Source organism: Euprymna scolopes, chromosome 1, assembly GCF_053919585.1.
Source record: "Euprymna scolopes isolate OS-2025 chromosome 1, ASM5391958v1, whole genome shotgun sequence".
Taxonomy (NCBI): domain Eukaryota; kingdom Metazoa; phylum Mollusca; class Cephalopoda; order Sepiida; family Sepiolidae; genus Euprymna; species Euprymna scolopes.
The window spans coordinates 73,081,611-73,103,854 of NC_136482.1; the positions used below are offsets into that span (position 1 = coordinate 73,081,611).

Sequence of the window (22,244 nt, forward strand, 5' to 3'; positions counted from 1 at the left end):
AAATTTATCAATCTCGTTAGCATTTTTTCAAGTTTGGAGGAAGGGTGAGAAGCTAACAAGGAGAGGGTCATATTTTCCAAACATTTTAAAAACACGTAGAAACACGATAAACATTGGGTGGGAGGACCTTAAAATTTATGACATCACAATTAAAAAAAAAATTTGTCTTGACAAGGGCTCACCGTTAAATATTAATTACTATCAGGACCTGTTAACAGGCCTTGCCCATTGGAAGAACCCCCCCCTCTCCGCATAAAAAAGTAAAGTACGGTTGTTATTGGTGCCCCCCCCCCAACCAGGCTACTGTATAATTTTATATGCTGAAGAGTAGGGGCAGTGAGAAGTTATGAATTACAGGGGAAAATAGGAACTACTTCCTCTAATTGCAATATTGATGTCACTCCTATGATAAAATCTAGCGCTTTATTATAATGAATGAATGTGTCAGAAATGTCATTCTATAGTTACATAAGATAGTGACTAATAGTTTAGACATAATAAATTTGTATGTAGCATCTGTTGTTGCAATCATACAGAATTTTGGTCCAGAGGGGAAAAACTGCAACGTTTTTATTATATGTAGGGATTATTTCCTGATATTTTTAAGGTTAACACAAAACAAGTAGGGTAGACCTATACAATACCTCTCATTCCATTATTTTTCTTTTCCGTCACTTTTTCAGTGAATTATCGACTGGACACTAATCTACTATAAAAACAAATTCAAAATTCATACGGGTGTGCTTCAGTTTCTAATACAACGTTTTAGTAAATTGATCTCTCATACTGAAACCACTCGAGAACACGCACACTACTCTTACATAAACGATTTTTCACTTATTAATCTAAGGGCAATGATACTTATTCAATATATTCAATATTGCCTTCACTGGTCAACCAGTGAAAACAATACGGAATATATTGAATAATAAGGTCTTAATATCATTGTTCTAGATTAAGTAAAAAATCCTTTATATAAAAAGGATGTGAGTGTTCTTGTCTAGTGGTTCTAATATGGGGGATCGATTTACTAGCTCAAAAATATCAGGAAATAATAATTAAATATTTAACGGTGAGACCTTTTCAAGGTAATTAAAAAAAAAAAAAGAAGTTCCCCTCTCCTCCAATGTTTGAAATGTTTCTACATGTTTCTAAAATGTTTGGAATTTATTAACCCCCACCCCGCCACCAAACTTGAAAAAAAAATGCTAACGATTACATGTCCTGTTAATATTAGATGAGCAAAAAAGTGAGTGTTTATTTTATACTAAATTTATAAAGTGATCCTCACTCTAAAATGCGAAATTTTTAAATGTGTTAGCTAAAAAAAGAGTAGATTTTGATTTCTTTTTAGGAGTTAAACTATGCTGCGTTAGCTTGTAAAAAAAAAAATGTTTTTCAACCATATTTAATTCAACAAAAAATATGTGTAAATATAGATTGTTTTTTTTTTTGTTTTTTTTCTACATGAATATTTTTAAGCAAAAATTACAGTACTGGCAATCATGAATTCTTTGAAAAAAATAGTTCATTTTAATAAATTTGTGTATTTTTTGTTACATCAAATAAAGTTTAAAAATATTTGTTTGAAACAAACAAAAAAAAAATAGTCGCACTTTTTTTCTCTTAGAATTAACGTCTCAAATTATCATATGGCAAACTAATCTCTAAGTAAAAGTAGAGTTACATTCCTTAGACGAACCAGTCTTTCTTCATGATTGCCCATTTTTTAAATGACTTAAACTTGATATTTTTAAACTGAAGTCTAATCAGGAACATAAATTGTTAAATATTTAGGTAAAACTGCTTCCTGTACATTTTAAAAAATATTTATCTAAATTACCTTAAAGTATGTTTAATTTATTGCAAAGCATGGAGACCTGCTACTGCCAGAGATGGAATCCTTTCTTCAACCTCTAACACCATATTGTTATTTTTACATATTATAAATAGTCAAAGTATGTGTTTTATGTAATAATGCAGTAATATACAGGGTGTTTCAAAAGTCTTGGGAACATAAAGATTTTTAATAACTCAAAAACTATTAGGAGTTAAAAAATGAAATTGGTACCGTTGGAAAGGTTAAAGTTTCAAGTTTTGTGGGGAATCTTCAAACTTGCTCAATATGAGCACCATTCGTCACACGGTAGACATCTAGTCGATAGTCCATTTCCTGCCAAACGCGTTCCAGCATCTTGACGTCAATGGTTCCCACAACTGCCGTTATTCGAGCCTTTAGTTCGTCAATATCTCTTGGAAGGGGCGGCACATAGACTTGTTGCTTGACAAAGCCCCAAAGGAAAAAGTCACACTCAGTACCCCATATGCGAGTGCTATGCTTGTTAACTTTGCCATTCAGATAGAAGGTCACCTCATCGCTAAAAACAAGCCGGTCATCAAAGCCGTTATCTTCCAACTTCTCTTGCATTGCAATGCAAAAGTCACGGCGAAGTGGCTTATCAGTGTCCTTCAACTTTTGGACCAACTTGAGCTTGTAAGGTACCATTTGCAGTCGTTTCCTTAAGACACGCCAGACAGTTGCTGGAGCAAGCTGAAGTTCCCTGCTGGCTCTTCTCACTGATTTACGGGGGCTCTGCTGAAAGGCTTCCGGACTTGCTCAACTGCATCTTCTGAAGTTGAAGGGCGACCTGTTCGCTTACTTGGGCACAAACACCCATCTTTCACAAATTTAGCATGCCATCTGACAATGGGTTTCCTTTCAGGGACTTCTTTTTTAAATTTCCTGCGAAATGCACGCTGAACACATGTCCACGATTCAGTCTTTGCAAATTGGAGGACGCAAAACGCCTTGTCTTGTTTAGAGAACGCCATTACTGCACATGGAAAGATACGAAAATCATTAGTATGACCAAAAACTTGATTAAGCAAGCTTTAAAATGACACCAGTTTCATTTTTCTACCTGGAATAGTTCATGAGATATACGCATTTGTAATGTTCCCAAGACTTTTGAAACACCCTGTATATACCTATAAAGTCGAGTTCATTCTCACTCTGACATTGATATTAAGTTTACTTGTTCTATTTAATAATTATTGAAACAAACCTAATATACTGTCATGGATATGTGACCGACGACATGAAGGTCAACTAATGAGCATATTCCTTTGAAAATGAGCGTTTATTAATTACTTATTCAATTGTTTTATTATCATTTCATTATTATGCTGATTTCTATTTATGCATAGTTTCTACATTCTGCATAATTGCATAAGAAAACGTTCTAGTATGTGGAAATGTTATATATAAGTAGCAAGACACGGATGATAAAATGCTTTGCATAATCAAATTTCAAGGGGGTTCTGCTAAAATTGTCATATTTTCAAAACCAAAGCAGTTTAAGTCTTCAAAATTCCACCATTTTGTTAGGAAATGATTATATTTACAAATGGTTTAATAAATAAAAATGTACATTATACATTTTGAGTTTTAAGCAAATAAAGTGATAAAAATGTTAACATCATAAAACAGTGTTTTCGGTAAGATTTTGTAATGACCCTCCCCCTCTAATTTGTGACTGTTCGTACCGCATTTGTATTAAGAATTTCATCATAAAATTTGGAAAATAACTACAAGAGATGCCAATTTTTTATAGCTCCTGGTGTCTGAAATTCTTTTGACCATTCACTTTTTGTTGTGTTAAAAGACTTCGCCCCTGGTGTTTCCCGGTTGTTTGTCAGTGTGTGTGTGTGTGTGTGGGGGGGGGAGTTTTGGTAGGCAGGTAGGTTCAAACCCAAAGCCTTGAGGCGAAGTCGAAAAAGAAAACGTGACACGTTACCACTATGCTAAAAGGGCAGAGGAAGCGAGAATCATTGAAATTAAACGCTTAAAAACAGTCTGGTTTTCTAGGTCAAGTATCACTCCATAGAGAAATGAAATCCCGCAGAGCCAGTTAAGCTTTACGCTTTCTGCATATTTGTTTGTTTCCCCAAGATGTTTGAGAAAACTAGCTCCTCACAAAAAGGGGAGTGTCCAAATGAATAGCAATTGTGTAATATGACGGGTTTTCCCCGCATTGATCAAAGCTCATTACTTCTGGATGTGCCGAGAACACACTTTGCTTTCGATTTTTAGTTTCGCTTTTATACGGCAAAGCCAAACACACAGGCGCGATTAAGAAATAGCGTGTAAAAGTCGCTCAAATAAAAGATAGACGACCTCCTTTTGTAAATCGGGGATATTATAATCTAGAGATTATGTAAGCCGCCCCCCCCCCTCCCTGAAAAAAGCCTTTGCAGGACATACAAAAAAATTGCACACATGCAAACACATACAGTTTATATTTTATATAATAGACTAGCGGGGGGTACCCGGCGTTGCCCGGGTGTTTGGAGGTGTGTGCTCGGGCGAGGATGGGGAGGGTGTTAATCAAAGCATAAGAATGAGCGAAGTAAATATTTAAAAAAAACACAAAAAAAAACTAATGTTGGGGGTAGGGGGAAACATCTCCACTTGTCGAAATTGAATAGCAATTGTCTTCTGATATAAGGAAATAATATTTCCACATTGAGTAATGCTCATTGCTTTCGGACATTTCCGGCGATCGAGACTGGAAAAATACCTAGACAATTAGTGTCGCTTTTATTATAGGAAAAGGCCTAACCCACATGCGGCGAGCGAAAACTGTTGAATATTTATCTTCCCGAAGTCGAGCAAATTAAATAGACAGGCGAGCTCCGTTGTTAACTCTGAGATATTACGATTTACATGTGATATAAAAAGTTTTAAAAAGTTGTTAGGCGACCGACCGCTTCTCTGAAAAAAGCCTTTTGTAGACATACAGAAAAAGCGAACACACATACACACATACATATATTTTTGCTTTTATATTTATAGATGACGTGTGAAACCCTTAAAAAACTTGATGGAAAGAAAAGCAAGCATTTTAGTATTCAAAGTGAAAGATCAGTTTCAAATATAAATTTAACGTGAAATAATCATTTCTGAGCCATTCTAATTCTTTATGGATGTTAACTAAAGTCTTTCCCACTAACTTAAGTTCAATTGACAGTTATAAAAGCATGCAGAATCACTTAAAAAAAGTACCCCCCCTCCAATAAACGCACATAATGTATCTCTAATAGAAAAAATATTTTGATTTTAGTTAACTACCCTAACCCACTACAATATTCCAGGAAAAGGAGCTTATTTTACATTAAATTTATGTGTGAAACTAATCCTCCACTTAAAATTCCTAAATCGTTTTACGTTTATTCCATTTTTAAGCAGTTACATGTAAAACGGTACATTTTCTTGTTTTCTTTTTGGCCAATGACAAAGAAAAATTTGATTCTCTATATTTTTTTAGGCCATTGCATCTAATCAGTCTAAAAAACAGTTTCACATATAAATTTAACGTAAAATGATCACCTCTTTCGAATGAGACAGTGTTTTAAGAACAGCTAATGGATTTTTGTTTGTTTTTAATTTTGGCCATGCTCAGGTTCCTTGTCAAGCTCTAGTATAAACTATTTCATTGTCAAAAGTCATAAGGGACACGACCCTTTCCGACTACTAACTCTAAGTCCGGGTTATAATACAAAAAATAAAGCCACTACTTATGGTTTTATGATTTTGCCAATTGGGCTTTGGGGTTAGTGGACCCCCCCCTCTCTCTGAAAAAAGCCTTTGCAGGACATACAAAAAAAATTATAGTTAACTACTTTAAAACAATTAAAATCGCCTGGAACGGGTGATCATTTTATGTTAAAATCTATGAATTTGAGAAAATTGGGCAACGGAAAAAAGGGCAACGGAAGAAGGGTCATTTTGGCCAACTAGGAAAAAAGGGCATTTATTGAATAAATATTGATTGACAATAAATTTTAGAACAGTTCTTGCGGGAGATATTGTTTTAAAAAGAGGGCCCCAATTAAAAAAGAATATATTACTATACTAATTGTTCTATTTGTGCTCTCAAACTTTGAAATTTTTCTGTTAAATTCGAATCTGCATAGAATTTCGACCAGAAGTTACATCGACCGAAACATTAACAAAGCGTAGTATCTGTTCTGATGCTACACTTCACCTATTATTTCCTTGTTCAATGAAGGAGAAATCATTCTAGACTGAAGCATTTTTAATTTTTGTTCCAATCCAGATTAAATGCACAGAACTTACCTACTATAGCAATTTTTGGTTAACTGCCTTAAAACGTTAGAATTACTCGGATATGGAGGTCCATTTTACGTTAAAATTACATGTAAAACAGACACTCTAAATTTTTTTTTTTTTTTTTCTGTCTGGCGGATGATTTTTCAAAATAACTAAGAAAGAAAAATAGGGCGAAACAACAAATAAATACACACCAAATAAATGTTACCAAAGGCAAGCAAAGCTACTCTTTGAATTACCTGGATATTTTTTCTTATTTTTGCATTTTAACTTATTTTAAAATTTTTTTGTTTTTTTTTACGTAAAAATGATGGTAGTATAAAGCCATTTTAGTTAAAACGAAAAACAATATGGTGGTCTCATTTGAGCCATAATCGAGCCTTGATAATCGCTCGGATATTAAACACAGTACTATTAGAAACACATTCAAGAAATGTCACCATGTTTATTCAGTGTTAGGTGAGAACAAGAAAAAATGGACAATACGCGACTTTGAAGTCTTGATAATGGCTTAAAAATAAAATATACTAGTAGAAACCCACACAATAACTATTACCAAACGCAAGATAAGTTACTCTTTGGCGGATGTTGGTGAGATTCCCCCTCCCCTCTAAATTCCACAATTTTCACTTTTTTTCCTGTTAATATTATTGATTACAGACTTAAGTTTCAGATTTAAAAAAAAAAAAAAATGGAAAAAACATTTTTTATAACTTTTCACGTGGAGGTTCAGTTTTCAATTATAACAAAATTCATGTTCAATTTAATACAACGTTATAATTGAAAACTGAACCCCCACGTGAAAAGTTATAAAAAATATTTTTTTCAAACTTTTGTTTGTAATCTGTAATGAATGATATTAATAGGGGGGGGGAGTGAAGATTGTGGAATTTAGAGTGGGGGGCAATCTTGCCAATGTCTGCCTACTCTAGTAAAAGAATATTTGACTTTCACATATTAAAATAAATATTAAACAAAAATAAATAAAAAATGTAACTAATTTTCAAATCATGAAACATATTTTGAATATCTTTTAAAATATATATATTTTTTAAATTCACTTACATTTTTATGTTGGAAATGCCAAAATTACTTTTCATAGTCTGAGCTTTTATTGCCTTCCAAAAGTGAGATTGATTGGGCTTCAGATGACCTCTGGCGCTGTAAGTTTGAGTAAATGATACAGGCAGAATCAAAGAAAATTTGATGCTAAGTTTTTCATACTGAAGCATGAAAATTCACATTCATTTCAAATTCAATTCAAGCTAAGCTTTTTCACACCTTTTGTCCATTCCTTGTCATATTTGTCAATGCTGAGTGAGGGAGCGGACATAAGCATAAACACAAAGATTTAATAAAAGACTTTTTATATCTACTTTTGATTTAATTAGCAATAATGTTTGATAACTTTTTTCTTGGCAAAATATTTCTTTAATTTTAAACAATTTTTCGATACCGTGTAAATAAATTGCATTCTCTTAGGGATTACCTAGTGAATTTTCGCAAAGTTTCAAGTTTTGTTTATTTTACACAAATAAAAAAAGTTACATTTTATTTGGATGTTATGATCTATAGATTTTAGTTTTACTAATAGTTTAAAAACAATAAAGATTTATCATCACTACAAGCAGTGAAAAATTAAGTTTTAAAAGAATCTATTTTGGAATCAGAAATTAGGCACAAATTTTTCCGATTCCGATATCCTCAAAAGTTCCGATTCTGATTAATTGTTCCAACACTAATATATATATATATATATATCTCGACTTGTATGTAATGTACTGAGTTCGTGTAATCCAGTAAATTTTCATATACCAATAAGTTTTAAGCCAAAAAGAGATGACTTAAAAAGTAAGCTACAAAATAATCATATTTCATAATTGAGCATTAATATACTGTATAAGCAAAATCCAGACTTCAAAAAAGGTGTTTATGACAACAAAAAGTGTATTTCATTTTACGTTACAATTGTTTCCATGCCAGAACGACAATTTCAAACATTATGGCGTTTGAAAATTTTCACAAAACCAGCATTTCTTCAGACATTATGAATAAAAACAATCTTGGCAATACAACATTGCTTACAGAAAAAGAAAAATTCCCTTAACAGAAAAGGAGCACGTGAAAAATATTTACTCTAGGAGTAACCTCCGTGAAAATCTCATTTAAATATTAATATATCACCTAATTTTCATATCCTTATTTAAAAACAGTCATAAGAAGTTTCCACAAAAAACGCTTAGCCATTTAAAAAATTTTTTTTAATATATTCGATTCGCTGAATTCCTAAATTAGATTTCTCTATTTCTTTATTTCATATGATTAATTTTTAAAAATAATTTTTTATTTCTTTATTTATAATATGGCCATAACAACCTTATGTTAATGTTACGGTTAATTTTAGTTTCGTATTTGCTCATTAGTGGCAATTAATGGTTACAAATTATAGGTTATTTTAATACTTAGATTGAAGACCATTTTAGGTTTAATGTTTAATTGAATATGAGAATAAAGAAAAAGACTGCATTATATATATTAATCCTCCTACAACATTTCGAGTAAAGAATTTTAATCTATTTATCATTATTTAATATTTTAAAATTCGTTATCATTCTAATTAAATATGTTTCCATATCGTTACTAAAAAACAATTGCGGAGGGGGGATAATCTAATTACGTTGTTAATTGCTAATAGTTAATTCTGTTGGAAAAGAGGTCAATATTAGTTCCCATAACAGCTAAAGGGAGATAATTAAGGCCGTTTGATGTTTTCAGTCTGGTGATTACTAGAAAGCGTCTATGATTTACTAATTAATTTAATTAAACATATCCAGAAATTGCTACGATAGCTTATTAAACAAATTAAAAATATAAATTATATTTTTAATCCTAAAAACTGTTTTTTTTACCCATGGGTTTAACCTACATCTGTTATTTATCCAATAACAACTTGGGTTACTCATGTCTTCAAGCCAAAATTACAATTCGTGTGCTGTATTCTTGGGTATCTAAACAAAATAGTATATATCCTCTAGTTATTATTCTGACAGCAAAACCACCTAAAAGCTACAAATGTGTTTCACTCTGATAAGAAGGTGTCTAATCTGCATCTATGGGTGAAAACCTTTAGAACAAAGGGTAAAGTAAATAAATGAATAAACCAGCATGGATTCTACAAACTTTATATGTCAGATGACAAAAACAATTTAATTAATTTCTTTTTCTTTAAGCAATGTTGTATTGTCAAGATTGTTTTTATTCATAATGTCTGAAGAAATGCTGGTTTTGTGAAAATTTTCAAATGCCATAATGTTTGAAAATGTCGTTCTGGCATGGAAACAATTGTAATGTAAAATGAAATACACTTTTTGTTGTTATCAACACCTTTTTTGAAGTCTGGATTTTGCTTATACAGTATATATATATATATATATATATATATGGTATTTGGACATGTGGAAAAATTAGAGGCCAATATAAACAATTGTGAAGGGGTTAAAATTGAAAAAAGTGACCTTAGCTGGAGTAAGCTACCTAAAACTGTTACTTTTCCTCATGCGCAAAGATATATTTATCTGTTCAAGTCACTTGATATTGAACGTTTTCTAATCCATCTCAAATGATAACGACTAAGACTTAAGTGCTAATTGTTTTGGTTTCGATTTTAGCTGATGGTACCCAAGCCATTTTTTATTTTATTTTTGAAATCATTACTATATATTAAGTAATAGAAAATTGACTCTACAATAACAAATATAAAATTTGCATGAATTAAAATATATTTAAGTGTATTTTATGATTGACCTGTGCTAGAGGAAGGGAATTGCCACTACTATATATTGGATGCAATATATTTAATAATAGTTTTTGGCTTTTTAATAATAAATACAAAATCTCCATAAAGTAAAATATATTTTGGCTTATTTTATGACTGGGCAACGCCTGCCTACCTGCTAGTATTTAACTAATTACTGGTTGTGAGTAGGACATGTTTTTTCATTACTTTGTTTTGATTCATTGTGGTATTTTCAATCATGATGTATTCATAGATTTTTTGCTGACTTTTTAGTACAGTTTTATCTAGATTATTAGCGCAGTAAAAAAAGAAAAAAAAACTTTTAGAAAAACATTCTATCTGAAACATTGTTTCTAGTATCTGAAAATTTTACTGTTTTTAAAAACACAATGTTTTTGCCACAAGCTTTACCAAATCCACGAAGATAAAAGGTTGAGAATAGAAAAAAAACAGTTACTTCTATCTAAATATCTCAGCTGCTGGTTGATACACAATACTTTATTTTTTGTCTCAATATTCTCATCGTAGAGTATCTATTTGGGTGATTCCTCCTGTACTGCGCCACTATGGCACAGTGCTGGTGCACACGTCCATAACATTAAGTGTAGGTCAAATATGCTGCTTGCAGCAATCATGTGTTTTGGGTTCTCGATTCATGGTCTTAGCTCATCAATAAAAATTCTGGTATCTATCTTTGTCGCAAATGTGGTCTGGAAACAAAACAAGCTGCTGGAGATAAATTGCAGCAAAATAATCTTTATTATTCTATTTTTAAGTTTGATGTTCATTAATTTTTTTTTCTCTCAGGACATAACACAGTTACCTGTTGTCTCTGTTGTTGATTTAGAGAAAATGATTGATGCTTAAATTGCACCCCTTGAAACGAAGCTCATTTCAAGTGTAACCAAGGCAAGCAGAAATCTCTCACTTGCAAACCCAATTTTGGGTTTTGCTTGCACAGATTGCGAGTCAAATACAAACGATGATACTTCTCATGCGTTTTCTCACTTCCATTCTAGCAGACATAATGTTTACCATGCACACCCCTTGCGGGCCATTCTTGTTTCATGTGTCCAATCTCTCATTTCTCTCCTGAAAATCAAGCAGCCTATCACTGCTCTGTGTTCTGCCCAAATTCCAATGATTAGCTATGCTCAATTCCTCAACAGTGGCAAACTGCTCATTGAATGACACTCTGCTAACCAACACAACTGTTTTTGACAACCTCTCTGCTGGCTTTTTTGGCGAAAATGCATCACTATCCAAAATGAACAAAATAACCATAAACTACCACTGTCATCGCACACAGGATTTCTCGTTCACCAATAAAAGTTTAGCAATTTTTCATTCTTCTATTTCAGCATGCATACCTGAATAAAGCCTTATTAATGGGTTTTCATTCGTCTTTCATGTTCTGAATCGTTATAATTTATTCATCGAGAATCTAATCCAAAAGTCTCTTTTTGTAAAGCCCTCTGTTAAGTTTTGAGACATTGTGTTGAACAAAGATGGCGGCGAAGAATTAAATGCGGTCCGTGATGTAGCAAACGGCGAACTGATTGAATCCAAAATTCGACAATTTTTATAATAATTTTGCGACGTTTTCATTGGTTGTTTAGCACAGCCGTTGGTTATAAAAATGATTGGCGAATCCATTCGTCTCATTCTAAACATCTTTTGGCAACCTCTAAGCAGGAGCCTGGTGAAACGATTGATGATTTTTGCTGAGGCTAGATTCACTTCCTGCGGATTGTCGCTTTGAGGTAGTAATGACCGAAAAACATCATGAGGAAGCCATTTGTGATGCTCTCATGACAGGCATTCGCTCTCATACAATTCGAAAACTCTTAGAAAGGACACGCAATTTGAAAGACGCTTCCGACTTAATTCATTCTCCAGAAACAAGCCAAATCTTGTATCAACCTCACACCATGTGCCGCCACTGCCGAACCATCAGTACTTGTGAGGTTTCTTGAATTTCCGAAAATATTGGCGGAGGGAAAAATGTTTCTTTTGTGGTAATTAACAACATCCATGAATTAAGTGCCCTGCTCATGATGCGGTCTGTAGAAGCTGTGGTAAGAGAACTTTTGAGATTCAACAATCTCGAAATAGCTGCTCAAAATGTCTGAACTTTTGCATACTAATATTCGTGGGTTAGTAAATTCGATGAACTCAAATTATAATTTTGTTTCTGAAACATTCCTAAATGCTAGTGTGCCTTTTGTGTAGTAGATATTCCTGGACGTGTCATCTTACACAGATCAACATGTTAATGCCATGCATGGCGGTGTTCTGATCTGTGAAAATTGATGCCATTTTTAAGGGACTTGATTCCCTCGAGTACAAAGATCATGAGGTTATCTGTTTCTACACATTCAGCAAATCTGCTGACTGGTTTTGCATATTAACCATTGAATGCTGACATGTCTATTTTGTCTCACATCGAACCCTCTATTGACTCGTACTGTATATTGCACAACACTGCATATATGATAGTCGGCGATTTCTGTTGAAACTTAAATTAGTTAGCAACCGACCCATATGATCATGTTTCTTATTTGACTTTAGTCCGACTGAAATTGTAAAGACTGTGACGAGATTTCCTGGCATTCCTACTGGACATCTATCTTTATTAGATACTAGCATGCCGCCTAGTGTTGCTTAGTCGTAACATATATATATATTTTGTTGACAGTTTAATAATAAACAGAAATATTGAAGTTAATTAAACATAATGTTAAATGTGCATGTGAGTATTTTTTTTTTAACAGTTCACTTCTTGTAAGTAAAAAAAAAAAAATTCTAGAGCTGAGATCAAAACCTAAAGACAATGAGTCAAGTATGATAACTATAAAGCCAGCTTGACACAATCTTTAAAAGTGTTTTCAAACCTACTTATTAGCATAAGAAAGCTGTTATGTGAATGATTTGTGCATATGCTATCGTGAAAGAGTTGACGAACCAATAAAGATCCGATGAACCCAAGTACAAATTTTTCAATTTTGACCTCTTAGCAGCCCCCCCTTTTTTTTTTCCGGATGAAAACCAATTAAAGTTTTGTACATGTCTGAATATCCTATATACCAAATTTCAAGTCTGTAGATCCAAAATTTGTTGAATATATTGGTTCAGAGTTGTTCTTGCGCACACACACACACATTCTCATTTTTATAGATAAATAGATTATTTTAACAACTATGCCTGGAAAATTCAAAATTTTTGACATACCAGAATAGTTTAACTTTGCATCTGTTACCGATTGGTCTCTGATTGAATCAGCAATCAATGCTCTGCCAGGGATATATTTTATGAGTATGACGAACCTTATATTGCTTGCAATTTTCTAACCTCTCAGTTTGACTTTGTAATATCTGCTGATGTGCCTAAACATGCTGCAAGATTGCATAATCACTCATTGCCATTTGCAACACTAGAATTCCCATGTTTATCCCTGATTAAGAAATCTGCCTGGGTTCTATATCTCTCACAGTTCTAAGTATAATCTACAACTGTTTTGAGACGCATAAAACCAGTTGTCTTCTGAAATAAAGCATATCAAGACACAGATATCGTCACCAGGCTAATACGATTGTTAATAGTCCTCATGCAGTTATTGGCAACTTGCCAAAAGACAAAGTTATCTTTGGTGCTTGACGCCATTCCTGACCTTTCTGATGAAACTGTTACCGCCAGCACATCATTCGATAAAGCAACACGTAACGTTGAGTGCAGCATGCTTCGCTTCGCCAGTGTTGACCGGTTTATCCTTACTGATATTCGGTTCACACCATATATTGTTTTCACAAAACCAAACAAGATTTACACTGGGAAGAATATTGGTCCAGATAATATTCCCAATCAATATGCTCACTAATTATCAAAGCCCCTGGCTCATCTGTTTAAAACCCTCTCTGCACACTTAGCATCTCCTCTCGGAATTGAAGGTTCCTGTGTATATATTCCTTTCCTGAACCACACGAAACTATTTCTATTTTCGATTTCAACTTATCAAGTAAAAAGTTGAGTTTGCACAAACATACAACTCGTGCTAATATTGTCAACGATTATGATTGAACCATTATTCATCACAAGTTTCATTCTACACACACCAGAAATAAAATATAGTTATGTTTAACAGTAAACAAAAAAGCAAGTATGTCAGTGTTGTCTCTCCTGATTTTTATTTAACTTGAGTTTTTTTTTTTTTTTTTACAGTAACCAACAAAACAAAAGGGGTGAAAAAATACAAATAAAAAAGGCAATAAAAGTTTTTCTTCATACATGAAGATTTTTGTTTCAACTTATTTTAATGCCTTTTTTTAAACAAAAGTAGTACCAAGTCTTGAGTTAGAACAAAAATAATGATTACATTAAAGTCACTTGGACCTTAATAATTGCTTAAAATCGAAAATTAAACAAAATATTGTGAGAAATTCTTCCAATAAATGTCACCAATTATGTGAAAATGTAATTTTATTCTAATATCGTCTTTCATTTTCGATTTTTGGGCGATTATTGAAGGTCCAAATGGCTGTAATAAAACTGCCATTTTTTTTTCCGTTCTAACTCTATGCGTTGCACTACTTGTGTTTCAAAGTAAATAAACATATTAAAATAAGCTGACACAGTTTATTCAGGTAGGTAGAATAAAAACAGATTACTTTAGTAACATTTATTTTTCACACCTTTTTTTGTTTTTGTTTTGCTAGCTGTTATAAAAAATGCCCAATGGCTTCTGTAAATTGTTATTGAATTGAAAAATGAAGTTTTTACTTTTAAAAATGAAACATTAAAAACATAAGTTAGTAACGGAATTTTGGGTTCGTTACCAAAATCCGTTTTTCATGGGAAACTAATAGAAATGAGCAAAAGAAATACAGACCCGAATGTGTTCAAAATGATCCAAATTTATTAAAGCAAAAGGTTATCAATTGCCTTTATTTTCCAAAGTTAGTGTTTAAAAAAAAAAAGCCCTTAAGAAAGATTTAAAATAAATAAAAAAAACAATACAAAAAAGCCGACAATTCTTACTTGTGTGGCTGAAAGAAAAGAACATATAAAAACAGAAAACAGTTCTTTTGAGTCCTTGTTTAAATTCAGTCCTTCTTTTAACAAAATGTTCAGTCTTTCTACAAAATGTTTTTTTTTTCTTTTCCGAAAGGAATCACAAACAAATAAAGTCTCTTTGACCTTAAGTGGGAGAACGAGGTAAAATATTTTTTCTTTGTGAAGGCTCAGATACCTTTAAATTCAAAAGAAAGAAACGAAAACAATAAAGCCGCTTTGGTAGGCTTTAAGTGTACAAATAAATAATTCACGGGATAAATTCTGGTATTAATGGAATATTTTTTTTTGTGAAGCAAACTTTGGTTGAATAATCTTTCCTGTGCCGATAATCTGTTCAATTTGACGGCGAAATTAATTTTTGTTCTTTACAGAAAAGAAATCCTCAAAACATGGCCAGTTTTTTTTGTTAATACTTTAGAGACTAATTTCCCAGTCGATAAAGCCTTGTGCTTTTTAATAACTGGGACTAATTTTCCAGTAGATAAAACCTTGTTGTTTTTTAATAACTGGAACAAAATTTCAATGAAACTTTAATAAGTCTTTCTAAAGAAGAAAGAAAGAAAAAAAAAACCTGTGACGAATTTAACGTCAAATCTCTTTGACAGAGCCCAAAATAAAACCTCCTCCTCACCGGCAGGTGATCTTTGAATTGATGAAAATGGGCAAAGGCTCTTTCTTCCTCCCTTCCTCACCCCCTCTCCAGAGGGAGGGAGGGAAAGTAGCAGACTGCTGGAAGGGAATTATAACGATGATGATGATAATGATGAAATTGACCTGCAAACGGCCGGTCAAAGAGTGCGTTCCTTTCGGTAGATGTCGAGATGTTGAATGTGTATGTATAAAAAAAATAAATAAAAATTATTTCTTTATTAAAATTTCAACAGTTAGAGCAACTTTTTGTTGTACCTGTTTAATTTTGAGTTTTAACTATTGCTTATTAAATTAAAAAAAATTATTTTTGTTTTGGAGTAATATAAAATAGTTCTAATTTTAGTAATTGGATAATTGGTCGATTTAGAAGAAAATTGGGATGAAGAAAGCCATTTGGATCTTGATGAATCTGACATAAAAAACTTTAATAAAAAATAATTTTCCATAGAAAACCCTGAACGTCTTCACTAAAATCTAAATCAACTTTATTCAAAGGAAACACTGTTCAAACATCCCGTTTTAATAAATGAAATAATGGGTTCAATTCAAAATTGGGACATCTTTCATGAGTTCAACAAAAGTTAATCAGTAATAACATTAGTAAAAGCCTTGTAAGTAATGATAGTTTCAGAGAGGAAATGCAAAATTATCTCTCAAGGTTTTCAGAGGAGGAACAATCTTCAACTCTATAATAAAAGCAATGTATATTTGTAAACGTGTGTCAATAAGTAAAAAAAACAAACAAAACAACAAAAAAAAAACAAAACTGCCAGATAAATCCATTTATAGGAATAAAGAAAACAAATCTGCTCTCTGTCCATCGCCATGTAAAAAAAAAAAAAAAAAAAAAAAAAAATTAGGAAAGAAATCCTATTATTCCATAATGAGACATTGTCTGCTTTTTCTTTCTTTCTTTCTATACTGATTTATACTTTTGAAACTTTCCAGTTTAAGACTTTTTTCTCCTAGTATATTACACACACAGTTTATTTTTTTCTTCTGGTATATACAGACTGGTTTTTCTTTTTTCTTTTTGTAAAAAAAATATTTTTTTTCTCATTACAAAGAATATGATGTAAGAAAAATAAAATTGGTCATTTAGAATGAAATATGGATATTGTAGAATAGATGCTATCGACAGCAAACTGTTTCATTTAGTTTATTTTATGGCAGACTAGTGGGGGGTACCCAGCATTGCCCGGGTGTTTAGAAGTGTGTGTGCGTTGGGGCAGGGGGTGGGGTGAGGGTAAATCAAAACAAAAGAATAAATGTTTAAATAAAAAAAAACGTTAAAACTTCAAAAAAAAATCGTTGCTCGGGAGTTTGTAGGTGTGTGTGTTGGGAAGGGGGGGGTTTAAAAAAGTTTTGGTAGTTAGGTAGGATCGAACCCAAAACCTTGAGGCGAAGGTGAAAAATAAAGTGTGAAAAAAAAAAAACCTGACATGTTACCTGCTTGGCCAGCAATAAAGTAACTGAAACATGTTTGAATTTATTTAAGTATTAAAAACGGAATTGACACGTTCGCACATTTAATGAGGTCAAATAGAAATAGTGCAGTTAACATTTACTGCGGGACAGTATTTTTGGGTTTGTTTATCCAACTTTGGCTGGTTTTGTTTCCTCAAGATGTTGGTGGGGGGAAACCAGCTCCCCATAAAAAGGGGATTGTCTAAATTGAATAGCAATTGTCTGATATAAGGAGTTTCCCCTGCATTGATCAAAAGCAGATTGCTTTCTAGATGTTCCCGGCGGGAACAATGTCTTAGCTAAGAATTAGTTTCGATTTTATATGAAAAAGCCGAATGAACACAAGAGGGGCTGAAATAGCAAGAATTTTGTAAAAATCGACGGCAATAAATCTAGATACGACGCGCATTCACAATTCGTACATATTATGATCTACGGAGTATATAAGACGTTCTAAGCAATTTGAAAAAAAGCCTTTGTTGGACATACAAAAACTCTCGCGCGCATTTTGTCTTTTATATATATAGACTAGCAGGGGTACCCGGTGTTGCCCAGGTGTTTAGAGGTGTGTGTGTGTGTGTGGGGGGGGGGGTTTAAAATGAAAACAAAGCGAAGTAATAACCCTGTTTAAATATTATAAAAAAAAACAATGTTAAAACTTCTAAAAAAAAAATCGGGAAAAAAAAAAAAAAAACAATTAAAAAAACGAATGTGATGCAATACGAACGGTCCGGCAGTGCCCAGGTGTTTAAAAAACAAAAAAAAGTTTGGGGAAGGGAGGTAGGCTGGAACTCGAATCCTTGAGGTGAAAGCGAAAAAAAAAAGCATGACAACTTAACTAAAAAGTGAATAAAGTCAAACATCAATCCCGCAGTTAAGTTTGCTTTGGTTTTGTTTCCCCAAGATGTTAGGTTGAAAAATGGGGGTGTCCAAATGAAAGCAATTGTCTGATATGAATCTATATAAATCTAGATGCAATGTGCATTCGCAAATCCTAGATGTTATGATTTAGACGATATATAAAAAGTTCTAAGAAATAGTAATCTCAGAGAAGCCCGGCGGAAAAAGTCTTTCTTGCACATACAAAACTCTCGCATGCGTTTTGCCTTTTATATATATTGATAATCAATTTGAATTATTTAATGCTGAAACATTTCTGCTATTTCACCCAAAACTTGTTGTAGAGGAAGAAATTGTTAGTTCATATTTTTCCCAACAGTGATCCTGTGTAAATACCATGATAGATCCGATACTATTTGGAATTAATATAGGTCAGAGTGATGACGGTTAATTTTGTTGCAGACAAGCGATAACATAGGTTAGAAACATGAACTAAATAAATATAAAATAATAAAGCTTGAAATTTTTCTTTTTTCTTTTTAAATCTGAGATTGTGTAGAAATTGTGATTAATTGTGTGGAAATCAGTGCAGCATTGTCGTGGATGAGAACTTGGCCTTTTCCGTTGATTAATGCTGAGTGTTGTTGAAGTTTCTAATGCATTTTATCCATTTGTTGACAGTAATTTTCCAGTTAATTAATGGTTTCGCCTGCATTACCAAACAGTCAGCATTACTTTCTTTGGTGCAGCTCTGGCTTCGGGAAGTGTCGTAGAGCTTTGTCGGCATTTAACCACTGAGCTGAGCATTGCTGGTTGTTGTAAAGAACCCACTTTTCATCACAAGTCACAACCCGGTCAAGAAACAGGCCCTTCTTGTTGCATAAAAGGGAAGATGACATTTCATAATGGTGTTTCTTTTGGTTGTCGTTCAACTCGTGAGGTACCTATTTATCGTTCTTCTGTCTTTCCAATCTCTCAAGTGGTTGGAAATCATTGTATATGTTATGTCTTATTCAAAAGCAAGTTCTCAAACAGTTGTATGTGGAGTAGCTTCAACTTGGGCTCTTAATTGATTGTTGTCAACATCCGATGGCCGACGACTACACTCATCATCTTCAAGACTTGTCGCTGCCACAAAATTTCTTAAACCACTATTGTGCTGTACATTCAGTAGTAGTTCCTGGACCAAACGCTTCATTGATATTGCAAGCTGTTTCAGCAGTTTTTTGCCCTAGCTTGAATTGAGATGAGAAAATTGTGCAAATTTACTTTTTTTCCATCTTTTATTCAACATTCTGAAAAGACAATTGCATTAAAACGAATGTAATTTAAACGATTAGATAGAGCAAAATACACTCTTCAAAATATATAAAGTAAAGGTATTATAACGAAAATTAAAATTTTTTACAAGAACCTTGTCAATCTAATACTGTATATTGGGTACAATATAATAAAGAATTAATTCTATAATAATTGATGTGAAATCTGCATTAATAATTAAAATATATTTAAGTGTATTTTATGATCGGGCAATGCTGGGTGACTTGCTAGTTTAAATTAAGTCATGTTTTTTTCTTTTCTTTTTACCTGGCTCATACTCTTTGCAAACAAAATAAGGTGAAAATTAGCCTTTCAAAAAATATTATGAATACTCTGAATGTTTTTATTAACTGGCAACATCATGGACAGGCTGTTGCTTATTTGTAAAACTCCCGACATTTTTATGTGTACAATTCAAATATGCCTCTTACAGCCATAGGTTATTTTACTCATTCTCTTCTCAACCTTTTGTATACTCTCAACTCTTCCCTCTCACTAGCAGTTTTGCAAGTTGGAACAAATACAGTGATTGGTGAAATCTGACTATCTAATCAAAACGCTTGAAATATGAATCAATACTGGTGAATTGACAAGTGTTAGTCACACAATTTGTTCCCAGTTTTAAATAATTAAATCTTCCAGAAAGGACTCCTTCATTTGTCCTTTAATATTGCTTAACAAAATATTGATCTGGATAAAACATCTCTGTGATTAGAATTATTTAAGAATATACTCTAAAATGTTTGTACCAAAACAATATTTTAGTTTTATATACACAAAAAAACTAAAAATAGGCTTTACTTTATATTATAAATTATTACTAGCAGAATAAGATTTTTAAGGTCATTTTCTGATTTCTGATTGTCTTGCATAGACAAGTGTCTTGGTATTAAGGCTGCCATAATAAAGTGTTCTGAGAATGCATTATGGAAATATAAACCTTTTTTTTTTTTTCAATTTTCCTAGTTTGTTCTGGATGAGACATCCTCCTGAATGCCAGACATTCATCCGCTCTCTTACATACAAACAGATCGTTAAGATTCTAACCATCTCTTTTTTAAGTTCAGTTGTTTGAATCTCTCTTGCACTTTGTTCCCAGGTATATTTGTCAGGTAGTTTTTGAAATTCTTTCATGAATCCGGTTGCTCCTATGATTACTAGAATAATGGAGATCCTCGTACGATTCCAGTTTGTTTTCATGTCGTACATAAAAGACCTTGGTATTTCATTATCTTTTTTTCTCTCAGCTCTGTTTAACCTAGCATCATTGGGGACAATAACTTCTACAAAGGTTGCTTCTTTCTCCTTGTCCCATATCACTGTCAGTTTTAATAGCTTCATTTTCTAGGTTTGTAGCTGTAGGAATTACATATTCATAGTGGATGGTTTTGCATGCTGTGTGTCATGAATATTTTCAGGAATAAATTGAACAAAGTATTTTCACATCGGTAATATATGAAAAGCATTTCACTTAATGAATGTTAATTGCATTGACTAAAATGGATCGATTTTTGCACTTTAACAGTAATGAAATTTAAAATCCAAACTTTTTCAAACATAACTATCATGAGATAGGAAGTAGCCAGGTGAGGTCTGTACAGGGTGTTCGAAAAATCAATGGCACAACTTCAGGATTATGGATATATAGTCTGTAAACACTTACAGTCCATTGAAACAAATACCGATCAATATCCTTTATTGTAAACATCTAACACACAAGGTGATAGGGCACTGTTATACACCCCGTGCCAGAATTATATGCAAATCAATATTTTTGTTCTAACTCCAATAGTTTTCAATGAAAATTTGTGAAATTTAGCACATTATATATATATATATATATATATATATATATATATATATATATATATATATATATATATAAACACAAGTGCAGATCTAAAATTTTAAGCTAATCTGCACACTAACAAACAATTGACAGCCATTTTGGTGATTTGCATTTTTTTCAGCAAGCCAACTTTATAGGCAAACCAATGCTAAAATAGGTGAAGTGTTAAAAGATCATCGAAACATTGATTATTCTAGGAATTTGTAAATTGAGAACAACAATAATAAAGAAGAAACAACTTCAAAGTACAATCAATATCTTATATAATTGCCATTTTTATGGACAAGAGCAAAAAGCCTTTGGTCCATTGAAGATGTCAACCTTTCGATTTCATCTAATGAAATGTCTTTGGCAGTAGTCAGAATAACATTCCAGAAGTCATCTTTGGAGTTGTACTGCCTTCATCTGGAGTAAATATTTTGTTTCAAGATGCTCTACAGATTTTCGATGGGATTTAAATCTGGAGAACAGGCTGGCCATTGCATTATTTTCCCATGTCTGGCAAAAACTCTCTCCAAATATTCAGTGGCTATCCTTGCAGAATGAGACGGTGCATTATCATGCATGAATACCATCTTTTTCCGGAATGCCAATTTCTTCTTGTGCCAGGGTTCCAAGTGTTCCTTAATGAAGTCAATCTAGAGTTTGGCGGTAATTTTCACTCCATCTGCGACTCTGAATGGTCCTACCAGCTCATTGCCAATGATTGCAGCCCACCACCACCTTCTTGTTGATGCCTTGGGTCCATCAAGGGTCGCTCGACACTCATCGGTGGACAAAACAGTTTGAAAATTCACTTTCATGTGATCTCTTACCCACTTCATCATCTTTTTCTTGTGGATATCCTTCAATTGAGGGCGGACCTCTGGCTTTCCAAATTTTGCAATCCTCCTCAGGATACGGCAACGAGTTGATTTGCTAGTTTCAAGTGGGTTATGGCGAACTTCTCTCTTGATCTTGCTCATTGTTTGACATGACAGATATGATTTCTTACGAATTTTCTCTTTGTCAGAACGTCCATTGCAAAGTTGAGGGTTAGTACAATATTTTTTGATTATATGAGGATCACGATGTAATTCTTTGGCAATTTCTAAGGTGAAAATCTTATTATAGAGCCT

The 22,244-nt window shown here is 32.9% G+C and overlaps 1 protein-coding gene across 9 annotated transcripts in view; it reads left to right on the forward strand.

The window, feature by feature from the left end:
- Positions 1-22,244, forward strand: part of LOC145241418 (vacuole membrane protein 1-like) — a 258,682-nt gene that overhangs the window by 39,727 nt on the left and 196,711 nt on the right. The window lies entirely within an intron of this gene.